The 24,234-nt window shown below is 43.6% G+C and overlaps 1 protein-coding gene and 1 non-coding gene across 11 annotated transcripts in view; one reads left to right on the top strand and one right to left on the bottom strand.

The window, feature by feature from the left end:
• RBFOX1 (RNA binding fox-1 homolog 1) overlaps window positions 1-24,234 on the top strand; it is a 1,537,420-nt gene that overhangs the window by 1,373,643 nt on the left and 139,543 nt on the right. The gene's annotated exons all lie outside the window — the stretch shown is intronic.
• Window positions 17,699-17,823, bottom strand: LOC111725628. The gene has a single exon (XR_002773651.1). It is a non-coding gene; the product is annotated as a U4atac minor spliceosomal RNA (small nuclear RNA).

The raw sequence follows: 24,234 nt of genomic DNA on the forward strand, positions 1-24,234 counted from the left end.
CTGAAAGGAAGAGAAGAAAGAGGAAGCAACTGTCATTAAAGTGTGGACTGAGGAGAACTAGCACCAGGGAGCACGGCAGGTGCCCCTGCAGAGGCACAACAAGCTTCCTAAAGGTGCCCTGATGGCATCTTCACGGCATCCAGAGAGGGAGGGACCAGAAGTAACCCCTTATTACCCAGGTGACAAAACCAGAGGATAGAGAAAGTGTATTGTTCAAGGTCATGAAATAGATAAGGGCAGAGCCACCCTCTTACCCACGCCATGCTGCGGTCTTCTGTGCACCAGGCGTGCTGGTGTGCCCTGCCTTCACCTGGAATAGACGGGATGAGGCTGAAATTACAGAGGAGGAAACTGAGGCACAGGGGTTCAGTGACTGCAGAGGTAGACCTGGTGGATGTCAAACCCACTCTGTGATTTCCCTGCCTGTAGTTTACTTAAGTAAGTAATAATTACTGCTAATAGTTTCAATCATGATCATATCCTAACAAATACCTTAACAGTCCTATAATTAATTCTATATAGCTCTGAACTGCCTCAGTTTATAAAACCAAGGACCCACACACACCCCTCCCACCCCAACCTGCCCCTCTCACAGTGGCATCCAGTGGCCCATGGAGTGAAGGGGGCTTCAAACCGTTTTGGAAGCTGATAAGAGGAAGCCTGGATTTCCCAGAGATACTTGCTACAAGGAAATCGCTAATTATAACCCAAATTGTATTTGACTTCTGCATCTTTGCTTCACATCGTAACACTATAATTTAAATAGATTGTTCCCTGGCCTTTTTTAGGGGGAGAAATTAACTACCTTTTTTTTTCCCCAAAGAAAAGCAGTGGTGGTGGCAGTGCTCCAATGACAGGAGGTGGGGGTTGCCCCCCTTTTTCCCTCTAATTGGCTTGTAAGTGGGAGTTGGGTTATAGCAATTATGCCAGGAGTTGCCTCGGCTTCGAGGCAGTGTCTCCGGTGACATTCATCTGGTGGTTACACAAAAGGAAAGAGAGGACAGCGGATGGGGTAGATTGAGGGGGTGAACCCCAGAAACGTCTCCTTGACTCTAGGAGATAGAAGTTGGGAACAAGTGGGAGGCAGGGAATTTAAGGTCAGACAATTAAGTTCATGAACTTATTCTAGAAAACAGTGCTACGTACCTTACTGCTGAATATCACTTACGTCCCTGCAGATGTTTTCTGATTTAGGATGGGGTATGTCCCAATAAGATGGTTATAAATTGAAAATGTTGCAAGTTGAAATGCATTTAATACACCTACCAAACAGCTGAGCTTACCATAGCCTCCCTTAAATGTGCTCAGAGCACATTCTGAGACTACAGGTGGGCAAAACACTCCAACAGAAAGCCTATGTTATAATAAAATTATTTATTATCCTGTGATTTATTGACTATTGTACGGAAAGCCACAAACGAACAGTACTTGAAATCCAGTTTCTGCTGAATACTTCTGGGTTTTGCACTATTGTAAAGTAGAAAAGTCTTAAGTTGAACGATGGTAAGTTAGAACCATTTATACTGGCCTGATTTCAACCCAAACAAGATTAGCAAATGTTACATTCTTCTGAGGTCAAAGAGTGAACTCCACAGTGGTTACTATTAACAGGTCAAGTCTAGTGGTGTTGGGCAGTGTCTTCATGACTTGAGTCCATTAATTCTAAACCTAATGGAGAGGTAGTGTTACCCTCACTTTATAGAACGGAAAACAGAGGCTCAGAAAGGTGATAGAACCTTTCCTAAACGGTGACACCAGGAAGCAATGGACACGGAACTCACATCACTCTTTCAATGCGTGGTGGCAACTCTTTAAACAGGTAGGCACAGGTAGCAGGACCAGAACTCAACTAAAATAGGCTATTGACGTCCATCTCTGGGGCCCAAACGTAGGATCACTTCTCCTGTAGCTGGAGTAACTGATCTCTGAAGGCTCAGTGCGAGCCACTGGTAGTCATTTGGGGCGAAGTCATTAAAGCAGTTTCCGTTGTTCTCATCAAATATTCAGAGAATTGATTTTCATCAGGCTAAGCAGGGGGAGAACTAAGGGTGGGATGGGGAAATGATGTGTTTCCTTTCCAATATGAGGACTCAGGATAGAAGAATACCCACCCATAGCAGGGGGGAAATCCAGTGAACAAGATGCAGATGCTTAATTCTAGTGTAGAGTCTACTTTGAGCTGCAGATGCATCTCCAGTCACCCTGATGTGTGTGTGTGGTTTTAGAAAGCCCTGCAATTGCCCTTCTCTGGCTCAGGGAGTGAGCTCTGTAGGCCCCCTGAGGATTCAGTGTCCTGACGCTGGGGCTGAGCCCTTGTAATGACGCCGTAGACACGAGGTAATTACAGATCTGTTACTTCCCAAGTCAGGCTAAGTGGACCTCTGATTATTATTCCAAGTATAATAGGAGGATAACTAACATTGAAGGGAAATTGTACTTCTCTCTTTTATTAACCGCTTTTATATTCCCTTGTGCATGGCTATGATGCTATGAAATCTCCTTAAATGTGATATTACTCAATAGAATACAATAATAATGCACACACCGTAATGTATTGGATTACTTTGCAAACAGCCCTGCTGAAATTGAATTTCCCATCATTTCCCTGGGCCATCCAGGGCTGCTGGGCTCACAGGCCCTTTCTGTTTTGGGGCGCTTAGAATCTGACTTCACAGACACTTAGGTTTTCATCGATATGAGCAATCGAGTCACATCGTTTTTACATGTTGGTCAACCAAGTTCCCAGACATCTCCCTGAGTGTTGCAGGTGAGAGATGCAAGCATTTTTTGATATGTCAACATACTTTGAATATGAACTGGGCTAGATGGCATCAGAAAGGAATCTAGAGAGAGGGAAAAAAAGGGAGGCCTTCCATGCTGGAACTAAATTCTGAGTATCTCCTGTAATTGCCTTTTTCAGAGATTCTGTCAAATCTGTATGTGTGTGACCTCTTTCCTAATGCTGTCCCCAGACCAGAGCTACCTCTCCATTTTATGTGTGAGTGAATATTCACCTTTTTTGGCATCCAGAAAATATTTATTGAACTCCTACTATGCGTCACACATACATCAATCTATTAAAGGCATAGCCAACAAAGTCGTAATAGTTTACAGTTTAATTTTTAGTATAAAACTGTAAGTCCCCCAGAGATGCCACTCTGCCTTGTTCATCTGTTTTATTCTTAAATACTCAGCCTAGGACAAGAGAGATACTCACAAACTGAGTATGATTTATTTATTCATGAATAGTTCTTGGGTCCCTAGTATTTGAGAGGCACAGGGCAAGGTCTTGGAGGTGTAATGGTGAATAAGACAGATATAGATTCTCCTGTAAGTAGCTTATAATCGGCTATAAAACAGGATACAAACACAAAACATGCTCACAATTAAACACAGTCATCCCTCCATATCCACCATATTCTACAGCTCACGGAAATATGAAAACATTGTATTTTCAGTCTGGTTGGTTAAATCCACAGATGAAGAACTGTGGACATGGAAGGTTGATTACAATTGTATTTGTGAAAAGTTTTACAAAGAAAAGGTAATGGAGTTCTATGAAAACAAGTAATGGGGGCCACAAATCAGGGTGAAGAGTCAATGAGACTTCTTTGACTAAGTGACTTGTAAATTAACAGTAAATGAAGGATATCCAGGAAAGGGGGGAATGTAGGGGCAACAGATGCAGAAGCAAGATGCAGTGGTGTGTCAGGGTGAACTCCTTCTGGCTTGTCATTGCCAGTTGTATACAGGGGTGTCATGTTAGTAGCTTGATATGTCCATGGAGAGAGTATTTACACCATGGGCATGGGCAATGCTCCGAGTCAGGGCTTTTTTTCTTTCATTTTCTGGACAGCTGGTTGTTAACCAGTTACTATTACCCCAGTGGCAGAAGGGAATTTGATATATCCAGGTAAAAGAATGTCAGTGTGGCTGCGCTGAGGGACAGGGAGAAGATGGCCCAAGTTTAGGATAAATAGGCAGTAAAAAACACTCATGTGAGTTCTTGTAGGACCAATGGGGGGATTTCCTATCATCCTTTGTACAGTGAGTGGCCTTTGGAGGGTTTTAAACAAGAGAGTTCCATATAATCATTTTAGGAATGATCTCACTGCTGTGTGTAATATGGATTGGAAGAAAGGAATAATGAGGTTGGATGGTGGCAGAATGAATAGTTAGTAAGGTATTAACAATGGTTCAGATAAGAGATGTCCACACACAGTAGTCTGGTCTGGGAAATGGATAGGAGTGATTATTAAATGACTAGGAAATCTGGCAAATCCCTAGTTTGCATTGTAATATGCAAAATAAACACATGTACACATGTGTCTAATTTGGGATCAAATAGTCCTAATTTAATTCTTAGAATGGCCATTGAGTGCAGATGTGATGATCCTTTTCTTACAGTGAGGAAACTAAGGCTTGGAGAGTCAGCACAACTTGGTGGCTTTCTTGAGGTCACATCACTGGTAAGTCTGACTTAGTAAGGTCTCTTCAACCTCAACTAATACCCACAACTTTATACTTTTTCTCCTGACACTTTTTTTTCTAAGGAGTTATAAGAATGGAAAAGCCATTAAGTGTGGGGCAGGGAGACTGCGGAAAGATGCATCCTTGTCTAGGAAAGTAGGAATCAGGCAATGCTAGCTTCTGACACAGTTTCACCCCAGGCTGTTATCCTTGTGTCCACTTCAGGAATGGTGTCTGGGATTAACACGAGAGCCAGAGACTAACCAGACATAATCCCCCATCCCTACCTTGCTGCAGTTGAATTCAGACTAGAGCCTTTGGAAATTGTACATTGGAAAACAGTTCTGGATAAATTAATTTCTGTCATACATAATGCATGAGGGGAAATCCATGGTATTTTTAAACAATGGAAATGAGAGAATCTGCTTTTTGGGCATTGATCCCAATTACATTTAGTTCAGAAAACATTTATCAACACCTACTGTGTGCCAGGTTCTTACTGGAAAACAGAGATGAGTCAGACATTGTCCGTGCCCAGGAAGACTAAGAAATGAAGGGAGACACCCGCTGAGCCATCAGCTGTGCCTTAGACCTTGAGATTGAGAGAGGAAGAGAGTCCTGAGTGCCCTGGAGGGATGCACATCCTACAGAGAAGAACCAAGATGCTGCAGAGCATGTGAGAGTGGGGGGTTGCTGAGAAAGGGTATCTTCTGCCTGCACCCCAGCGGTATGTGTGTTTGTGTGTGTTTCCATTTGGCCTCTCCCTATCAAGAAGACCCTGGGTTAATGCCTCTGCCTTCAGCCATAGCATTGCTCCCCATGGAGCCCCCTTAGCCCAACATAGTCTCAGTGCTTACTATTTCTGTGATGACCACCATATTTGCTACCTCAACTTACCCCTACCCAGTTGTTACTACTATTACTTCATACAGTGTTGTTATTATTTAGTGGCAGATCATGCTTTCAAAGTTATTTCTTGAGTATTTGCTATTATTTGTTAAGGCACTGGGGATTCAGGAATAGACAAAAATAGATGTAGTTTCTGCCCTCAGAAAGTTTATGTTCATATAAGAGTGAGACTGAAGCAAGTAATTACGGACTTAAATCATTATACATTGTAGTATTTGTTTTAGTTACGTGTCAGTGCCTAACGAGCTACCACAAACGTAAGGACTTGAAACAGCCACCATTTTTATCTGCTCACAGTTGTTCCTGCTTCAGGAATTGGGGTGAGGTTTACCATACACATCAGTTAGGTACATTTCAGCTGGTGGCTGAACTGGGCAGGAAGTCCCAAGGCTTCCCTCAGATGTCTGGATGTTGGTGATTGTCTATATGCCCCACCACCCCCGCCGCCTCCACTTGGCTAGCTTGGGCTTTTTCACAGCATGGTTGTCTCTGTTAGTCAGACTTCTTCTATGGGTGTCCTCACAGCATACACCTTACATGGTAGCTGAATTCCAAAAGGAAGCATCTCAAGAAATGAAAATAAAAGCCACAAATCTTGGAAAGCTCAGCCTGGACATTTACTCAGTGTTACTTCAGCCTCCATTTGTTGGTTAAAGAAAGCCATAGAGTCCTCCCAGATTCAAACTTTCCCCAGGAGAGGTGGCAAAGAATGTGGAACCAACTTCAATCCACCATGATGTATTTTGAAGCAAACACACGTTAGGTTGAGAGAGAAGAAGAATGAAGGAGGGCATGAGAGGGAGCAGCATTCTGGGAGCGGCAAGAGTGCAAAGCCACAAGTCCATCTCTGTGTATTCTCAGGGCAGCCTCCCCCATCCTTCCGCCCAATTAGGACTCTCTTCTTACAGGCAGAAGTAGGATCAAGTATAAAGTGTATATTTTTGGACATCTGGGAGGCCTAGGTGGAATCCTGTCTTTGTTGTGTTGTAGCTGTGTGATTCAAAGCAAGAGATAATATAATATATCAACTGACCTCAGCAGATGCTTTGTGTATAGTTTTTATTTTCTTTATGTATTTACAAATTGGACTACCCAAAGTACCACATTTAAATGGATGACTTTCAGTCATTTATACAGTGGCAGTGCCCCCAGGCATTGGTTACCAAGATGAGGCACAATACAGAGATGAGGACGCTGAGATTGTGTCCAGCTTCAAAGGGCCCACTGCCTGGAGACTGAGCCCATGATAGCACCCAGCTTAGTACACCTGCCTCCCTTAGCACAGCTTCAAATAGGGGTCAGGAGATGAAAGGTGGGAGTGAACTCTTTATCAGAACTGTAGGAATTTAATGCAGATGGATAAGAAGAGATAAAGGGCAACTCCTTCCCCACACTGGCTTATTTCTCCGTTATAGAAAAGGCAGCTCCTTGGAGCTGGGAATTCCTGGGTTCAAATCCCAATGCTGCTGCTTATTCACCGCATGACTCTGGGGAAGCTACTGAATCCCAGTAAGCCCTGAAGCGTAGAAGGCGCTCCATACATTCCAGCTGCCATTATTTCTGTTATTAGCACGTATGTCATTGTTTTTGCTACTTTGCTGATTTCTTGTTTTCTCATGGTCCATGCTCAGCCAGGCAAGTGCCTTGGCTGTGGGGGGATGCTTCTAACCTCTGTCTCCACCGCTGTCCCCCAAGCTTGCCATGTTGATTCACCTCTTATACCATTTTGTTTTCTTCAGACCTGTCACCCTCACTGGCAACTCCTTGGTCTCTGATTGTAGCAATATTTTTAATTACTTGGGGTATTTTAAATTGATGCCCCGTGACACCATGTGGGTGACTGCTGGGAGAGCGGGCTCCCTACAGATTGCCGGAGTTCCGATCCAGGCTCCTTCACGTCCTACCCGTGCGAGACTTGGATCGTACACATAACTGTTCTGTGTTGTTTATCGTCAGCTATAAAATTAGGGCAATAAAGTACTTACCACAGAGGGTACTGGGGAGAACAGTGCCGGTCATTGATTGCAAAGTTCTGAGCCTGGTGCCAGGCTTCAAGGGCACATTCAGTGACGGTTGACTGCTTTGTCTCTGCTGTCTCTGTGGCTGTTGTTATGGACACACAACAATGTATTTAAACATGCTCATGACAACCACAACATCTTCAGGCTTACCATTAGTACTTACACCTGTGCCTTCTTAAGAGCGTAATAAGGCAGACTGAAAATCAAATACCTGTGAGATGCGTTACAGAAGGGATCTTACCGGGTCATCATAGCATCGGTATTAGGCTGTCTCAATGCTTTCATTTTGTAGATTTTAAAAACTGAGACTCACAGGAGCCTTGTAACTTTTCCCAAAGCCCAGACTCTTCATGGGGCCAAGGCTGGGTTCATACCCAGTACGATTTCCCACTAAAGCCCCTTTGTGTCAAACCTCCCTTGAGGACCCTTAGTTTGACCCTGCTTAATTCCGTAAGTAGGCTGGCTGCCTCTCTCAGGGGGTCAGATGAGAGACTCATTAGACTCCACCTTCCCCAAGACCCAGGGTGTTTTCTTTGAGAAGCAGCACCCCCACCTGAGAATCCAAGCCTCAAGCAGTTCACAGAAACTCCTTTTCATCCCTGACTGCTGCGTACACCTTGAGCAAAAAAGATAATTCACCTTAATTACTCAGAATACATATTTAAGGACAAGTACAAAGAAATCTCACTGAGGTTTGAAAAGAAGCCATTCAGCAAAATCACACGAGGTGCATTCTCTCAGAAAGAAAACTTTATCGCTGACGCTTTTGTTATAAAAGGGAGCATTTGTCCTTTGTTGGCTGCAAATTCAAGTTAAAGTTCCAGGCCTGTGTGCAAACACATTTCTCTCATTTGGGTGTAGCTTCAGAAGGAGCCCGGCTGGTAGGAGGTCCCTGCTCCCTGCTATGCCATCGTCCTGTAACAGAGGATACCACTGGGGTTCGGTTTCCCTCAGCTGTGCCTTCATATTATTTTCTTGACGTATATCTTACTTGCCATGGAATGCTCACTGTCATTTAGGGCAGCGGTCTTCAACCTGTGGGTCGGGACCCTTTTGTAACAATGAAAATACATCGTGGCATTAGGAAGGTTGAGAACTGCTGATTTAGGGGGTAGGAGATACCTGCCAATTTTCTGTGAAAATCCTGTTTATTCCACGTGGACTGTCCCAGGTGTCACTATATTCATCTGGGTTTGGGGATTTTCCTTTTTCCTGTCAAAATTTAGTCGTAACTTTTGGGAATGGTTAAAAGGGTCGGCCCACTGGAATGGAGGCAACGCAGGCACGTGTGGGGCAGGCAGCTCTGCTGTTCTCTCCGATCACGTCCCTGTGGGCCTGCCACTTTCTCCCAGTCCCGGTTTTATCCACCTGGGAAGCAATCGTGTTGTTTATCACGAGGCTCAGGTGGAATAACGGGACGGCTTTCGGGTGTTTACAAAATCCCCCAGGCCCGTACCTGCAAAGATGTCTCGGGTGAGTGGATGCCCAGCTTCCCAGCACAGTGGGGGCCCTGAAGGACAGGGCTGCTGCCTGAGGTCAGAGTGTGGGACAGTATCTGAGGTTTCCCTTCTCTCAGGACCTGAGCTGGGAGAAGGGTGGGTGTTGGCAGCTTTGTCACGGATGCCTGTGAGCTGTTCAGACAGCAGTTACCTGTTAGGAGATGCAAGATTTTGGTGATATTAAGTACATTAATAACAAAAGCTGGATCCCAGAACATTCTGAACTTACTCTTGTTACTCCCAACCCCGTAGGGCACCGGACTGGGAGAGATACATACAGATAAGACCAGGCAAAGGGGAGACCAGATACTCCCCTTCAAATATCTAAGTGAACAGCAACTCTCCGCTGATGCAGGGACCTCTGACAAAGATGGATTTGGAGCATGTCACGTAGGCCCAAAGACATAAGCCAGATGCATGATGTCCTCCTGGCTTGTCACCCTGGCTCCAGGCTTGGATTACCTATGTCTACAGATTAGATTCAAGCTTGGCTTTCCTGAATAGTTGTAAGCACAGAAGATATAGGAGGAAAAAATATAATAACAGCAAGAGAAAGAAAAAAAAAGAGGGCACAAAGGGGAGGGAAGAAGGGGATAGAGAGAGAAGGGCCGGGGAGGGAGGAGAGAGAGAAATAGAGGGTCTAGCTAGGCCCACCGATAATTTTACTCTTACAAACAGCAGCAGCATCGACACATAAGCAGAGTAGGAGCAGGGCACACAAGTAGCATCACAGCTGTCTGTACTGACTTTGGAACCTCAGTGGCCCTACCCACTGCAGGTTGGGTTTCAGTGAATGCTCCAGTTTCTGAACAATCACACGAGTATTCGCAGTTCCTAAGTAGAGGGGATGGGGGCAGGTAGATCAGGCCCGGTACTATGGAAGTCCCCTACTCCTACTGTTCCTCCACCCAGCTGTACACCGTAGCCACCCAGGGTTGGTGTGTTAGTGACACAACTCACAAGCTACCAAATCTGAACACTGGGGCAGAGCTGGTGGGAATCTGTTTTGAAAGGTTCTTAAGGGAATCTTACAAAGCTGACCTGACTTGAGGACTTCACACAAGGGTCTGAGAACCAGTGTTCAATGATAGTCCATGGCTCACCCAGACTTCTGAAGGGGCCACCCTTCAGGAGATGCTTGGGATCTGTTGGAAAATAGAAGAGCTTTTTTCAGGCCTGGGGATGATATTAAATAACCAGAATCCCAGGAGCAGTCATATCCCAGGACCTGTTAGGTACCAGGCACTATCCTTGGTATCAGCTTGTCTCAAGAACTGAGCAAAGCTGTCCTTTCCATGTTCAGATGAGACCATGGAATCTCAGAGCAGTCCCATGGGGTGTGTGCACACATGGGAACATAGCAAGTAGCTGAACCCAGTCCTCATGCACCTGAAAAATGAAGAATATTTATTAAGGATTTTCTAACCATCATTTATTGAGTACTTGCTATCAACCTGGGCAGTATATATGTGTTCTCAAGTCTTTATTTCCATTTATCTGCTCAATGACTTTACGAAGCAAGAGAGAATTCTGTCATTCTTTGGAAAAGGAGAATGAGACCAGGAAAGCCTGAATCAGGCCCCATGCTTGCTCCTAAGACTGGGCTTTGAGCTGGTGTATTATAGGTTTTGCTTCTGTCCTTTAGAGGGGAAAGTTGCTAGACAATGGGTAGTTTAGGGAAATTAGGACCAAAGGGAAGCAGGGGTTAGAGTCAGACTGACATGTATCTGGTAGTTGGTGGCTATCGCCTGGTGTGTAGAATGGGGTTAGTTGACAAGTTTCCCCCAAATTTGTATCTGCCTGGAATGAGGTAGATCTACCTTAGAATGAGACCTTATTTAAAAAGTAGAGTCTCTGCAAATATTATTGGTTAAATTAAACGAGGTTATGCTGGACTAGGGTGAGCCCTAATTGAATGGGGTCCTTATATGGATGAAAGATGACAATGTACAGACCCACAAAGGGAGGGATGCTGTGTGACCACAGGCAGAGATTGGAGCAATTCCACAATAAACCAAGGACCACCAAGAGTTGTCAGAGGGAAGCGTGGTCAGCCAACACCTTGACTTTGAAATTTTCACCTCCAGAATTACATGAAAGAATACATTTCTGTTGCTTTGGCCACCCCGTGTGTCGTAATGTGTCATGGCAGTTCTAGAAAGTGGGTAATGTACGAGATATTTTTTTCTTCTCTTTCTTTGTTTTATAGCACTTACTGCAGCTTGCAATAACTTTATTATTCTCCCTACTTCATATGGTCCATCAGCCACACGGGATTCTCAGCACCATGTTACATTTTGTTCATCATGCCTGTGTTCCGGAAGCTTCACTCTAGTAGGCGCTCAGTTATAATGTGTGTCTGGAATGAATGAATGAATGAATGAAGCTGTTGTGAGGATTAAGCAGGACAACAGAGTGAAGTTGCATTGAATGGCCAAGAGCAGGCTTCCAAAATAAGCCTGATGATTTTGATTATCATTCGAGGCAGGAATCATCCTTTTCCTAGAGCCTGTCTGCCTGGCTTGAGAGCCAAGGTGAACTTGAGCAGTTAACATGGACTGGAAAAATGTAGTTAATGAAATGGTTCTTTTTGCCAAGATTGACAGGTGCGAGGTCTCCAACCTTCTTTTCCTAAAACAGGGGTTTCCCTTTGAGACCCAAAGGCCACCAGTGAGATAGGCAGGATCTAGGCAGCAGGGGTTAAGGGAGGTGGTGGTGTTCACAGCCCTCTTCCCCGCTTGCTCATGGCCCAGCCTCTGCCTTTATACCCTACAGGAGACTTTGATCTTACCTCCCTGTCCAACAGACGCACACCAGTCAATAATTCTGGGAGACATCAAACCCCAGCGCCAGCCCCCCTGCTCCCTGCGGCCGGCACAAGCTGCAGACCGTGCTGAGAGACCCTGGAGGACATTGTGTTATTTCTGGGAACTCAGGGTACTACCGATGCCTGTTGTACTGAACCCTAGCTTGGCCTCCACTTTCTGTCTGCCCCTGACCAATGAGTTTAGAATTAAGCCAAACACACCCACTGAAGCATTGACACATAGTGACTTGACTTACCTAGGGCTGCCTTATCCTTTCTGCCTGCTCTTTTTAGACAGAGGCAAACATTGGAGGGCAAGGGACATGGGCTTAGGAGCTGGGAAACATGGCCTGAGGTCTCAGCTCTGCCGTTCTGACATGGTCTGAACGTGTCAGCACATCACACGCATCCTCTGCGGCCTGGTCACTGCATCTAGGGGGCAGAACCAGGAATGTCAGTCCCACCTGTCAGGACTGTTTCAAGATTCATGTGTGAAAGATGTGAGTATGTTTTAGAAACTAGGATGTATAAAATAAAAATTTTATAAAAATAGGAGCAATTATTACCATTATTCTGTGACTTTATAACAAATTTTATAAAAAATTTTAAAAATTTTATTTTTTAAAGAAAATATTATGAAGCATTTTTAAAAAATAATTTTTTAAATTTTATAAAAACAGGAGCAATTATTACCATTATTCTATAACTCGGGGCTCATTGAAAAAAACCATCAATGCAGTTACTTGACCCTGTGGGGAGCATTGCAGGTTGAGAGAGAAAAAACAACCTGATTTCCTATGACTGTTAAACCATGCAGATAACTCATATTCATTAGGAAAGATAGTAGTCAAAATAAGCAAATCATCATGGTTATTTTATCACTCATTGGCTACCAGGTTATCTTAGAAAAAGTCAGAAAATAAAATAAAAGGATGGGACCTGCCTACGGTATTCTGACTCATTCTTTAACTACAAATACCGTACCTATTTTTCTAAGTCAGTAAATATATTTTAACCTTTTTTTTTTGTTTACCTCTGATGGCTTTTCTATGTTTTAATGTGGGGCCTTGTTTGGGTTGAGCCAGTTTATTTAGCCAATCCCTTGTACTTGAACCTTTATGTTTTTCCCCATTTTTCACGGTGGCAAATATCACTATGATGAATTTCTTCTTGCAAATCTCTGCAGACTTTTGTGATTGTTTCTATAGGATAAATTCCCAGAAGTAGAACTGCTGGGTCAAAGAGTAAAAGTGCACATTTTTAAGGCTCTTGATAGTCAGATAAAACTAAAAAATCACCCTCTAGGAAGATCATACCAATTTAAACTCCCACCAAAGCTTCACGGGAGTGTCCCAGCTCCCGCACTCAATGCCAGTACCAAGCATTATCTTGGAGTGATTTAAATTGCCCGGAGAGAGGAGTGATAATGGTTTCTAAACAGCACTGGCTAACACACGGGTGCTGCATATTGGCTTTCAGCTTGATAAATACTTTCTTATAAGGTCATAAATATTGGTGGTACCAAAGGTTAATGTAGTGTGCAGTGCTGTAAAATGCAGCAGGCAACCTGCTAGATCATGATGATGCATTAGCCCCTCTCAGTATGAAGTGTGATGACTTACAAAGTCTGTTTATACGTGGCCACTAACTCAACAAGTGCATAATTGTGTCAGTTGGCACCACCGTTTCTGCAAACCTAATTTATTGAGTGAGCACCTTGCTCTTTGTGGATATGCCAAAAATGAGACGTAGGAGAAAAGAGAAGATGGGAGATGAAGAGAAATAGTGAATCTGACTGTGCATTTAATCCCTTTTGCAAGCCAGGGTTACTTAAAAGACTTACCTACTGTATTGAAGAAAAAGAAAAACCAAAGCAAATAACCCTTTTCATACGTGGACAGTGAATTTACCACTCCACTGGCAGAGTTAGAATCCAAAACAAGGTGGGCCCGACAAATAACTGTCCCATTAGAAGCCGTGTGCTTTTAGAAATTAGACTTCTAAATTATCTCGATTGTGTTTGGGGTTTTGGTGCAGGCGTCTTGCTCCTTCTGCTTTTCCGTGCAGGTGGAAGCAGGTTTCATGGTTCTAAGCTGTTGTTCTTAGAAGAGTTAGTATGAAGTTGAACCCTGCTATTGTGGCTAATGAACGGAGAGGAGGTCATGTGTGTTTTAAGGTGGAAGAGCAGCCTATCCTGGAGAAGACACAGCCGAGCAGGTGACAGCAGCAGCCAAGTGCACGCTTGGCTTTTGGTGAGAGCGCAAATAATCAGTAAGCCCATCTCAGCATTTGCCCGTTGTGGTGCCCGTTTTTGATGACTATAGAAGAACTCACTCTATAAACCAGAAATAAGTGGAGCGTGTACATTTTGAGCAATTTATCCCATCAGTTTTCAGTGACTGTTCCAAGAATTATTCTGAAATAAACCAAGGAGTTCTTCACATCATGTTCTCTCCCCCTCTCCTCCCTCCCTTCTCCCTTCTCTCCTCTTTCTTCTCTCGGTTATTAGTTTTTTCAACGATGTTTTAAGTCTGACAATCAATGCTGGGAACATAGAGGTGAATGAAACCAACTCCATATCCTTGAGGAACTCATCACGGACTGGTAGCATAGACCAATGCAAAGGGCACAGGCAGTCACAGGCACGAGCAGGACGCGTAGGCACTAAGCCACGTGAGACACAGAAGCTTCTCCTCTCTAGCCAATTTCTGCTTCCATCCGTGTATCTCTCCCACATCCCGGTGCATCCCACGGAGAGGCGACGGCCTTGCTCTGTGGCTTGTTTCCCACTCAACATAGCCGTGTCCACCTGTCCTTGAGTCGTGGGCTGTGGTACAGATAGGCAGAAAGCAGAGAGGACATTCCAGGCATAATGGCACGTTCCCGCCACATTACTAGTCAGAAACCCACTTCATTATGAGTTAAGTTTTCCTGGTTAAGAGCCTACCTCTCTGGGATCTGGAAGGATGTTGAACAAGACCAAGGAAAAGCCACGCTCACAGACCTTACATTCCAGGGGGCCAAACATTCATCGGCATAATTGCTCACCTGGGTGGTGATGTGAGAGAAACAGACAGGGGAGTGCTGGGTAATAGTTGGGGGACACTGAAGAGTCTCTGATGAGGAGAATCCAGTCTGACCAACAGGGAGAGGAAGAAGTTCCAGGTCAAGGCTTTCAGTGGGAAAAACACCTCGGAAGTCTTTGCAGAGTAAATCTAGCAGCTGACACCTATGACTTAAGTAGCCCCCAATTTGGAAGATGGTCAGGCTGCTGGGTGCTACAAGGATAGGAATGAGCAAAGTGGTACTCGGAATGAAGTTATAAAGCTGGGGTCTTCCTAACAAGCAGGGAATTTAGATTTAATTCAAAAAGCAAGGGGAACCCGGCAGAGAGTCTTGTAGCAGGGAGACCCCCCTCCCCCTCCCACTGGGCTCCTCTAGAGACTATTTTTGTCCTGGACTGGGGAATTCCCTACAGTGCCAGAGAAAACAGTTGCTGGATTCCCCTGTCCACGAAGGTTAATTTGGCAACTCACATATCTGCTCGCAGGCCAGGGAGATGGCTCTTACGATGCCCAGAGGGGGGGACTTTATGATCTGAGAGCACTTGGGATGTTGGTAGCTGCAGAGCTGTGTTGTCTCACTGAATTTCTCTTCCATTTTTAATGAGGAGCCTGGAGGCACTGTATAAATAAAACGGCCGAATTATTAAATTATCACTCTACAGGGCATCTTATATTAGTCCTAATTAAATGATGTTTTTCATATTAACAAACAGTGCTCAAAAAGGATTCCCATTTTTAATTTCAACCTCATAGAAGCAAGAAGGCTCAGAAATTTCTAGACTGTTTGCCATGCCTCTAGACTCAATGGACGCCACCAGCCAATAGGTTTTCAGACACTGTCCTAAATTTTCAAATTCTTGGTAACCGTTAAGACTATCCCCTTCATGCAGACTCAGAAATATGCATAGGATATTTTCATCCAAAATTAAATGCTTAGAGCACTTTAGCTTTTCACCGTGGTGGAATTATAGGGACTGCTTTACATCTGTGGGCTGCAGAGCAGAACCAGTTCACGGCCTGTAAGGAGCCGGCTGCACAGCACCAGGTGAGCAGTGACAGGCAGGGGAATCTTCATCTGTATTTACAGCCACTCCCCATCACTGAGATCACAGCCCCAGCTCCACCCCCATCGTATCAGTAGTGGCGTTTGATTCTCGTAAGAGCGCGCACCCTCCTATAAGCTGCATGTGCACGGGATCTAGGTTGCCCTCCTTCTGAGAACCTCATGCCTGATGATCTGAGGCGCAGCGAAGGCAGTGGTGCTAGTGCTGGGGAGCAGCTGCAAAGACAGGATGGGACCGGCTAGTTGCAGAACAGCCTCGGCTCCCACTCACGCTGCATTGGGGTGAATTGTATAATTTATCATTTTATATTACAATGTAAGAATAGAAATAAAGTGCCTGATAAATACAATGCACTTGAATTATCCTGAAATCATCTCCATACTTGAAAGGCAGTCCATGGAGAAATTGTCTTCCCTGAGACTGGTCCCTGGCATCTCAGAGGTTGGGGAGTGCTGCTTTAAGTAACTGAGAAGATGGTCAACGCATATGCAGCGGGGGAGTCTGACAGTGGACAGCAAGAAGCACCAACAGACAGGAAATGAATGAGATGAACCTGCCAGGGGCCCCAGATCATAAGCCACAGGGCAAAGGATGAGAGACCTGTAGCAGGAATATTTGGGGCATGCTGGCTGGATGACGGCCACTAGGTGCTGGGAAGACAGCAGTATTCAAGTCAGGTAACAGTGCTATGCTGTTAGTTTTAGGAGAAACATCCAGTGAGTAAGCAAGTGAATATGGGGCAATTGCAGAATGTGAGGAATGTTACAAAGGAACGGGCAATGGAATGGCATGTTGTGACTTGGAGGAGTAGGTACGAGATACGATAGCTAGGTCATCAATTAGACCTCTTGGATCAGGCTGGCAAGAGCCACGTGTGAGCGTTTCTTGCCAGATCTGTTCAGGGAGATGACATTGATAGCTTGAGATAAGCCATGATGTGAGATGTTTACACCATAGAAATCGGCAGGGTGTTTTGTTTTTTCCAACATGCTGTTGGACAGAGTGGTCAGGAAAGGTTTTATAAAGATGTGCTATTTCTGTCAAATGAGGATGAGGAAGAGCCCGTCATTCACGTGACAAACCCCAGGAGGAACATTCCAGGAAAGGAAACAGTACATGCAAATATCCTGCATCCACACCAGTGGTTCTCAACCCTCCTAAGTGCCGTATTGTTACAAATGGAAACAAGGGATGGAGACCCACAGGTTGAGAATGACGGGTCCCCACCTTCCCTCCTTCATCCTCTCCCCTGCGCAGGACAGAGCTCTCCACTTCCTCACCAGCCCATAATGATATTGTCATTCCACTCTCCTCTTAGCCATTTTAGCCCTTTCTTTTTACCTCTCTTTTTTTTTTTTCAAAGTTATTTGAATTTTTTTTTTTTTTGGCTTAAATCCAACACCCCAAATATAGGAAGAACATAGATATTTGAGGAGCTGGTGATGATGAAATCCTGCCACCTTATACGAATTTAGACATTTTAATAGCAAATTTATTGCACAATCATTTTCATAGAAAATATTTACATATATTCACAGATGAAGAAACTTAATTTTTTCAAAAAATAGCAAAAACCCCGCGTTTTTCCTGTCACTACATACCCTTGAATGAGGAATCCCTGATCATTTAATTGCTGGAATGATCTGAGACCAGTGCTTAGTCTTTATATTGAGACCTATGGGCAGAGGGGAGTTCCATGTTATGTCAGCTCAGCCTCAGGCTTCATGTGGAAACTTCTTTCAGTCCTTGGGTTGGGCCTACCTCTCTCTTTTTTTTAATTCTCATATCAGCAAAGTAGAGAATGTCTTCAAAAAATGACCATTCCTTGATTTTTTTTTTTTAATAGGAAAAGCAGATTTTTCTTTTTTCCAAAAATTGCACCAATACAAAGCCAAGCTCTAGTTGATGGGAGCATGTGCTGTAGGTGTTAGCAGGACTGCCCTCTCTGTGCACTCAGTGGACAGTAGCACAACCCCCAAAAAGGATGGTTTCATACCTTGATTTTTATTTCATCTTTCCAGACTGTCTTCTGTTTGCTGAGTCTGTACCTTTTTACTTTTTTCCATCGTGGAATTTTACATCTGTTTCCCAGGTTTGCCTCTTTACTTACATGTTGTGAGAGCTTTGGTCAGTACGTACGGTTTCTTATATAATCCGTGGCGTTCGTTCATAGTTAGAGGATACTTAAAAATAAAAACAAAAGCAGGATACTCTTTGTACATCTAGAGGTAAAGGACTTCAGCATTAGAAGGTGAAAACTTAAGAAGACCTTTTCTGGAAGCATCTTCCTAAGCACCAGGGTGTCTTCTGTGAAGTTGGAGTCGGGCCTGATGGATGGCATGGCCTGAGTGACCACTAGGTCACTGTGAATTGATTATGATGCTTTTTATGGCAAAATCTGAACTGAACCTCAGCTCAATTCTTAATATGCACTGCAGAAGCAGAGAGAAGGAATCCATAGTTCATGACCCCGTGAGATTTATGTCTTAAACATTTCCCCGGCCCCACTCTTAGTTTCTCATGACCTATTTGCCATTCTCAAGAGTCTCCTGCCTCATCCTCTCTTTTTCACAGTAAACACACAAGAATTCCAGGAAGAAAGGTGTGTCCGTCCATCTGTCTTTCCATCCTCCCTCTCTCCCTGCTCTCTCTTCCTCTTTCCTTCCTCTTTTCTCTTGAATTTTGCAGTGTCTATGATTTTTTAAGAGCTGTTTAGACAGCCTAAAATCTTCCATAAGAATTAAAACTTAGTATCAGACACACAGAACCCTGAGGCACTACTGAGCATTGCTGTGTCCTCACTAGAGAAAGGGGGAGCACGGGGCAGAGTGGTTGCAATTCAGTGAAGACCTCTGAGCAGCCAGTGCGCAACTGGCTCATTTAAGGTGCGTGGCTCATGTCAGAAGGTACTGGTACCGTTACCAAGATCGAATTGGTAACCCCCAATGGCAAGGAAGTTCTTACTATAGTACAGAGCTGGCAGGCTTAGTCCACATGTTTGGGTGATCACAACCCAGTCTTGATGACTTCATGAGCCAAGGAGGCTGGTTTTGGAACCAAGAAGAATCAAAACTTCTAGTAGATGGTGACATCTGGCCTCAGCTGTGTCTAGACTATTAGCCTGGAAGGGTCTTTTGGAAGAGTTCGCTTCTGCTCAAAAGCCTTTAGTGTATGCCAGGCTGTGTGCTAGGCACTGGGGATAAAGAAATGAAAAAGACTCAGATCCTATTCTCATCCCAGACTTTAGTTAGGCTGATGGGGAAATTGATAGTTTCCATTTAATGAGGTGTATTCCAGGATAGACTTAGGAGAAACAAGAGTGATGGCCAGATAAACAGAGATCTTTTGTCATCCCAGCAACAATAAGATATTATTAAATATATATATTTTTTGAAATTGGAAAAGCATCATTTTTTTAATTAAGTCATATATACATAGATCGTGAATACATTTATGCCTTTTTGGGATTCAATATGTTGATTATTTTACAAATTGGAGTGTTTACATTCTACTAATTTACATATTATCTTATATGTGTTGTCATATTTTGCAGCAAGCCTGTGCTTTATGTACCTTCATATGAAAATCAATGTTATTGACTAGCAACCTGAGCACAGAGACGTTAGCTAACACACTCAAGGTTGCACAGCAGTGGTGTAGAATAAGACTCAAACAAAGAAGATGAAATTCTTGAGCTCAGTCTTTTAATCATTAGATAGTCTGTCAGGTAGATGGAGGAAAGAGATTTAGTCTCTCTAGATCTCAATTCCCTATCAGAAATGGGGGAGGGCATTCACTGCATAGCAGTTTTGAAGATGAACAGCTGACTTTGAACTTCAGATTGGTGATTTAGGCACCTTTATTTTTTATTTGTTTGTTTGTTTGTTTGTTTGTTTAAAAGGCACTCAACATCTATAACTTGACTATTCTCCATTCAGAACAATTTTAATGGCTACTGGATGCTTTTATCTTTTTTCTCTTTCTTGTGCAAAGCCAAATGTATAACATCAAACCTGTAATTCTGACCACATTATCACCGTGTTCTAACCAGGCTAGCTTATTAGTTCAGACAATTAAGAAAATAGAAGTTGAAAATACTTGGTTATTAGGGAGAAAGGAGTGATATAAATTTAAGGTTTTGGGGCAATTAGCATTTGTAGTAATAAAAGCTAAGTAGAACTGTTAAGGAAGTGAATATTGTGTTTATTATTTAGCATTTACATAGTATTGCTTATTTGTAAAATACCTGTTAATTGTTTGTGGTTGTTTGTGTTGGTATAACTTGGATAAAGGACGTTTGCTATTCTTGTGGGTAGTGTAAGGGTGGTTTTGGGAGAAGCCTACTAAATTACAATTCTAGTCTTCTGCCCATCCTCTTCCTCCGAACTCAGATTTAAGTAGAAAAAGAAAACATCTAGCAATCTTGCTAAAACATAAGTCACCTCATTCCCTTCCTTTGTGACGAGCCCTCCAGTGACTCGTCAGTTTCTATCAAAAAGTAAAAGCCCAAATCCTGCAAATACAACTGGAGATCCCAGATTGGATTCTGGAACAGGAGAAGGATATTAGTGGAAAAGCCAGGGAAATCCAAATAAAATCTGTCGTTCAGTTAACAGCGTATGCCAGCAGTAATTTCCTAGGTTGGAAAAATGCACGGGGTTAGATGAGATGTTAGCATTCGGGGAAGCTGGGTGAAGGGTAAGAACTCGCTGTACCACTTTTGCAATGCTTGTGTCAATCTAAAATTAATTCCAAAAAAGTTTCCCGGCAGCCTTCAAAGGCCTGCGTGGCCCATATGCTCCTCACCACACGTCTGTGACACCACGTCACGTTCCCTCCCCGCTGAACGCTCTGCACCAGCCTCCCACGTCATTATCTTCCTGCCCCGGAACCTTTGTGCCGGCTGTTTCTGTGACTGGACCTTTATTGCTTGAACTATCCCCATGGCTCCTGCTGCTCTGACAAATTTTGAATTCCATGTCACCGTCTAAAAGACCACGCACTGAAAATTTTGAACCCACCCCAGTGGGCCCAAGGTCCTCTCCTCCGGTTGGGTATCTTGTTTCGTGGTGGTCACACTGCCAACATGCTCTGCAGGGCTCATTTTTATTACGTCATGATTTATCTTTATCTCCCTCGCTGGCACTTGTGTCCCTTGAGAGAAGGGGTTTTTACACCACTTACTGCCACTGTGCAGTTCCAGCACCTAGAATTATACCCAGTGTGTACTTGGTGCTCCATGATTATGGAAGAAAATGCCACAAGCTGGTGGCTTTGATATTTGGTATCAGCTAAAAACTTGATAAATTATCTAGATTTCGTGGAATCTCAGTAATAGCCTAAAATGTAAGCAGTGTTACCACCACGTACAAGGCCCTGAGAAATCTTCAGTTTTGCCCAAGGTCACAGAGCACATCAGTCAAATCTGAGAGCCAGGATTTATTTACTTATTTATTTATTTTATTAAATCATATCTGTGTACATTAGTGCTATCATGGGGTACAGAGTGCTGTTGCTATATACAATTTGAAATACTTTCATCCAACTGGTTAACATAGCCTTCATGTCTTTTTCTTAGTTATTGTGTTAAGACATTTATATTCTACATTTAGAGAGATTCACATGTACCCTTATAGGATAAATCTAGGCATAATCCCACCAATCACCCTCCCTCCACCCATCCTCCCCCCTCCCTCTCCCCTTTTCACATATTCTTAGGCTAAAATTGGGTTATAGTTTTCCTATGAGGCTACAAGTTAGTTTTATAGGAGGGCTGTGTACATTGGATACTTTTTCTTCCATTCTTGAAATACTTTACTAAGAAGAATATTTTTCCGCTCCATCCATATAAACATGAAGGAGGTAGAGTTTCCATCTTTCTTTAAGGCTGCATAATGTTCCATGGTGTACATGTACTACAATTTATTGATCCATTCGTGGGTTGATGGGCACTTGGGCTTCTTCCATGACCTAGCGATTATAAATTGGGCCGCAGTGAACATTCTGATACAAATATCTTTATTGTAGTGTGATGTTTGGTCTTCTGGATATATACCTAGCAGAGGAATTGTAGGATCGAATGGCAGCTCTATGATGCTTCGTGTGCTTCTGTGCTCTTTTCCTACACCCTTGCCTGCCAGAGTTGTCCACTGTGCCCGCTTTCCATTAAAACCATGACTCATAAGGAAGAGAATAGCATAGCTCCTCAAGTTGGCTGTTTGTATAACTTTGACCTCTTTCTTAGAATGTGATCCAGCATAAATGTATTTATGCATGTATTATTTCCCTTAATGGTCACAGGTAACTCTGGAATGTTGTAAGTTTGTTACAAGTAGCCCAATATGAAACTTCTACCTTGAATTTCTCCTTCATGGGCCCATTTTTGTTTGCAGCTCCATCAATCTCTTACAGATAAGGCGTTTCATTCCCAAGAAGGTCGCATGACATCAGGGGGCAGCCACTGGCCTAGAAGTCCAAGGCCTTGGTTCTGGTGCTCACTCTGTGGAATTTTTCTCATTTATAAAGTGGACATTGTTTTACTACCAACGTCATAGAGACATCGAGAGGACTAGTGATGGTATCTGTGCACACTGGCATGAACAGCTATGATTGTTTGCGTAGAAGTATTTAACTGAAAGCCTTAAGTAGATGTTAAGGTGCTTGTAGTTGTCATTGTTTTCCAGAACCTTCTTGGTTTAAAATTACTACGTCACCTAGTTCCATCATTTCCAAAGATTTCTCCCAACCACTAACAACAAGTAAACATCATCACTGTTGTTGTCAAACACCTATGGTGTCGATTATTAAACTGTTAATTTGGAGGCAGGCTTGATGCTACCTTCTTTATGATGTTATCTTACTTTTTTACAGTGAATCTGCAAAGTACTGAAAACCCATTTTGTAGATGAGGGAACTAGGGCGTCAATGAAGGTTAAGTAATTTGTCTAACTAATGTCACATAAAAGTCATCGGGTGCCAGGTCTCGAACCCAGGTATTCCTTATTCTGGACTAGAGGGCTTTATTGACTCTTGACACTGCCTGACTGCCAGGGAGAATTTTTAAATAACTGGCAAAATGACCAAAATACCACTCTGCCGGTGAATGCTTTTTATAAACCTTTGTCAGCATTTTCTTAAACTGTGGCCTAGAAACCACTTTTATTAGAATTGCCTGGTGTGCATGTCACAAATGCACACTGCTGGATGCAGCCAGTGATGTGCTGGTAAATGTTCAACAGCTCCCTGGAGGAAGAAGGCAGGGAGGGGAGGGCTGAGGAGACGGATGTGCACTGTTGCTGATTTCCATGGTGTAAGTACTCCCATCAAGGCCAGATTCAAGATACACGTGCCTCGTCTCCAAACAGAGTTATGAGTGTGGAAGTACAGCACAGCGTCAATACCGTTATGGGGTGTTTGCACCATACCGGTACAATGCACTGGAAAAGCAAAAAAACAAACAAATAAATAGAATTACCTTTTTATTATACATTATTTAATTGTGGGTGTAGGTCATTTTATTTTTATTAAAGATTGTGGCTCAGCACCTGTGGCTCAAGTGGCTAAGGCGCCAGCCACATACACCTCAGGTGGCAGGTTCGAATCTAGCCCGGCCCACCAAACAACAATGATGGCTACAACCAAAAAATAGCCGGGTGTTGTGGCGGGTGCCTGTGGTCCCAGCTACTTGGGAGGCAGAGGCAGAAGACTCACTTGAGCCCAGGAGTTGGAGGTTGCTGTGAGTTGAGATGCCACGGCACTCTACCCAGGGGGACAGCTTGAGGCTCTGTCTCAAAAATAAATAAATAAATAAAGATTGTGTTTAAAGGCAGCGCCTGTGGCTCAAAGGAGTAGGGTGCTGGCCCCCTATACCAGAGGTGGTGGGTTCAAACCCAGCCCCAGCCAAAAACTGCATAAAAAAAAAAAAAAAGAGTAATTGTGTTTAACAACAGGCTCTGCAAATTCCTAGCAAGTTAAAGATCAGCTCTCCCAAATCAGCATGAACAAGTTCAGTCTAGCACTCCCCCAGATACCCTGCCAGGAGAAGGGAACGTGTGGCCTTCTGATTTCAAGATCATTCTTTTTTTTTAGCACCAGAAGAGGTAAGAAAAGCTTCATCTTTCTTGGTTGCATCCCTTTTAATAAAAAGATTTATTCTGCAATGTTTAGATTCAGGCAAAAGACTGTACTTAAGGAGCAAGACGGCCACCAAGTTTCTTTAGGGCTGCCAGTTCCCACCCCTGGAACGCAGCACAGAAAAAGCAGGAGCCCTGGAATCTGCATTTATGAAAGAACATCCAGATGGCTCTGGTGCACACTCAAGGTATTACGGTGGTGCCCTGAGCCTTTCTAAGAGCACATGTGGAATAAGGGCATGAAAATACTATAATGTGGGGAGTACCT

The sequence above is a fragment of the Otolemur garnettii genome, unplaced genomic scaffold (assembly GCF_000181295.1).
Source record: "Otolemur garnettii isolate 467f Iridium unplaced genomic scaffold, OtoGar3 scaffold00044, whole genome shotgun sequence".
NCBI classification, from domain to species: domain Eukaryota; kingdom Metazoa; phylum Chordata; class Mammalia; order Primates; family Galagidae; genus Otolemur; species Otolemur garnettii.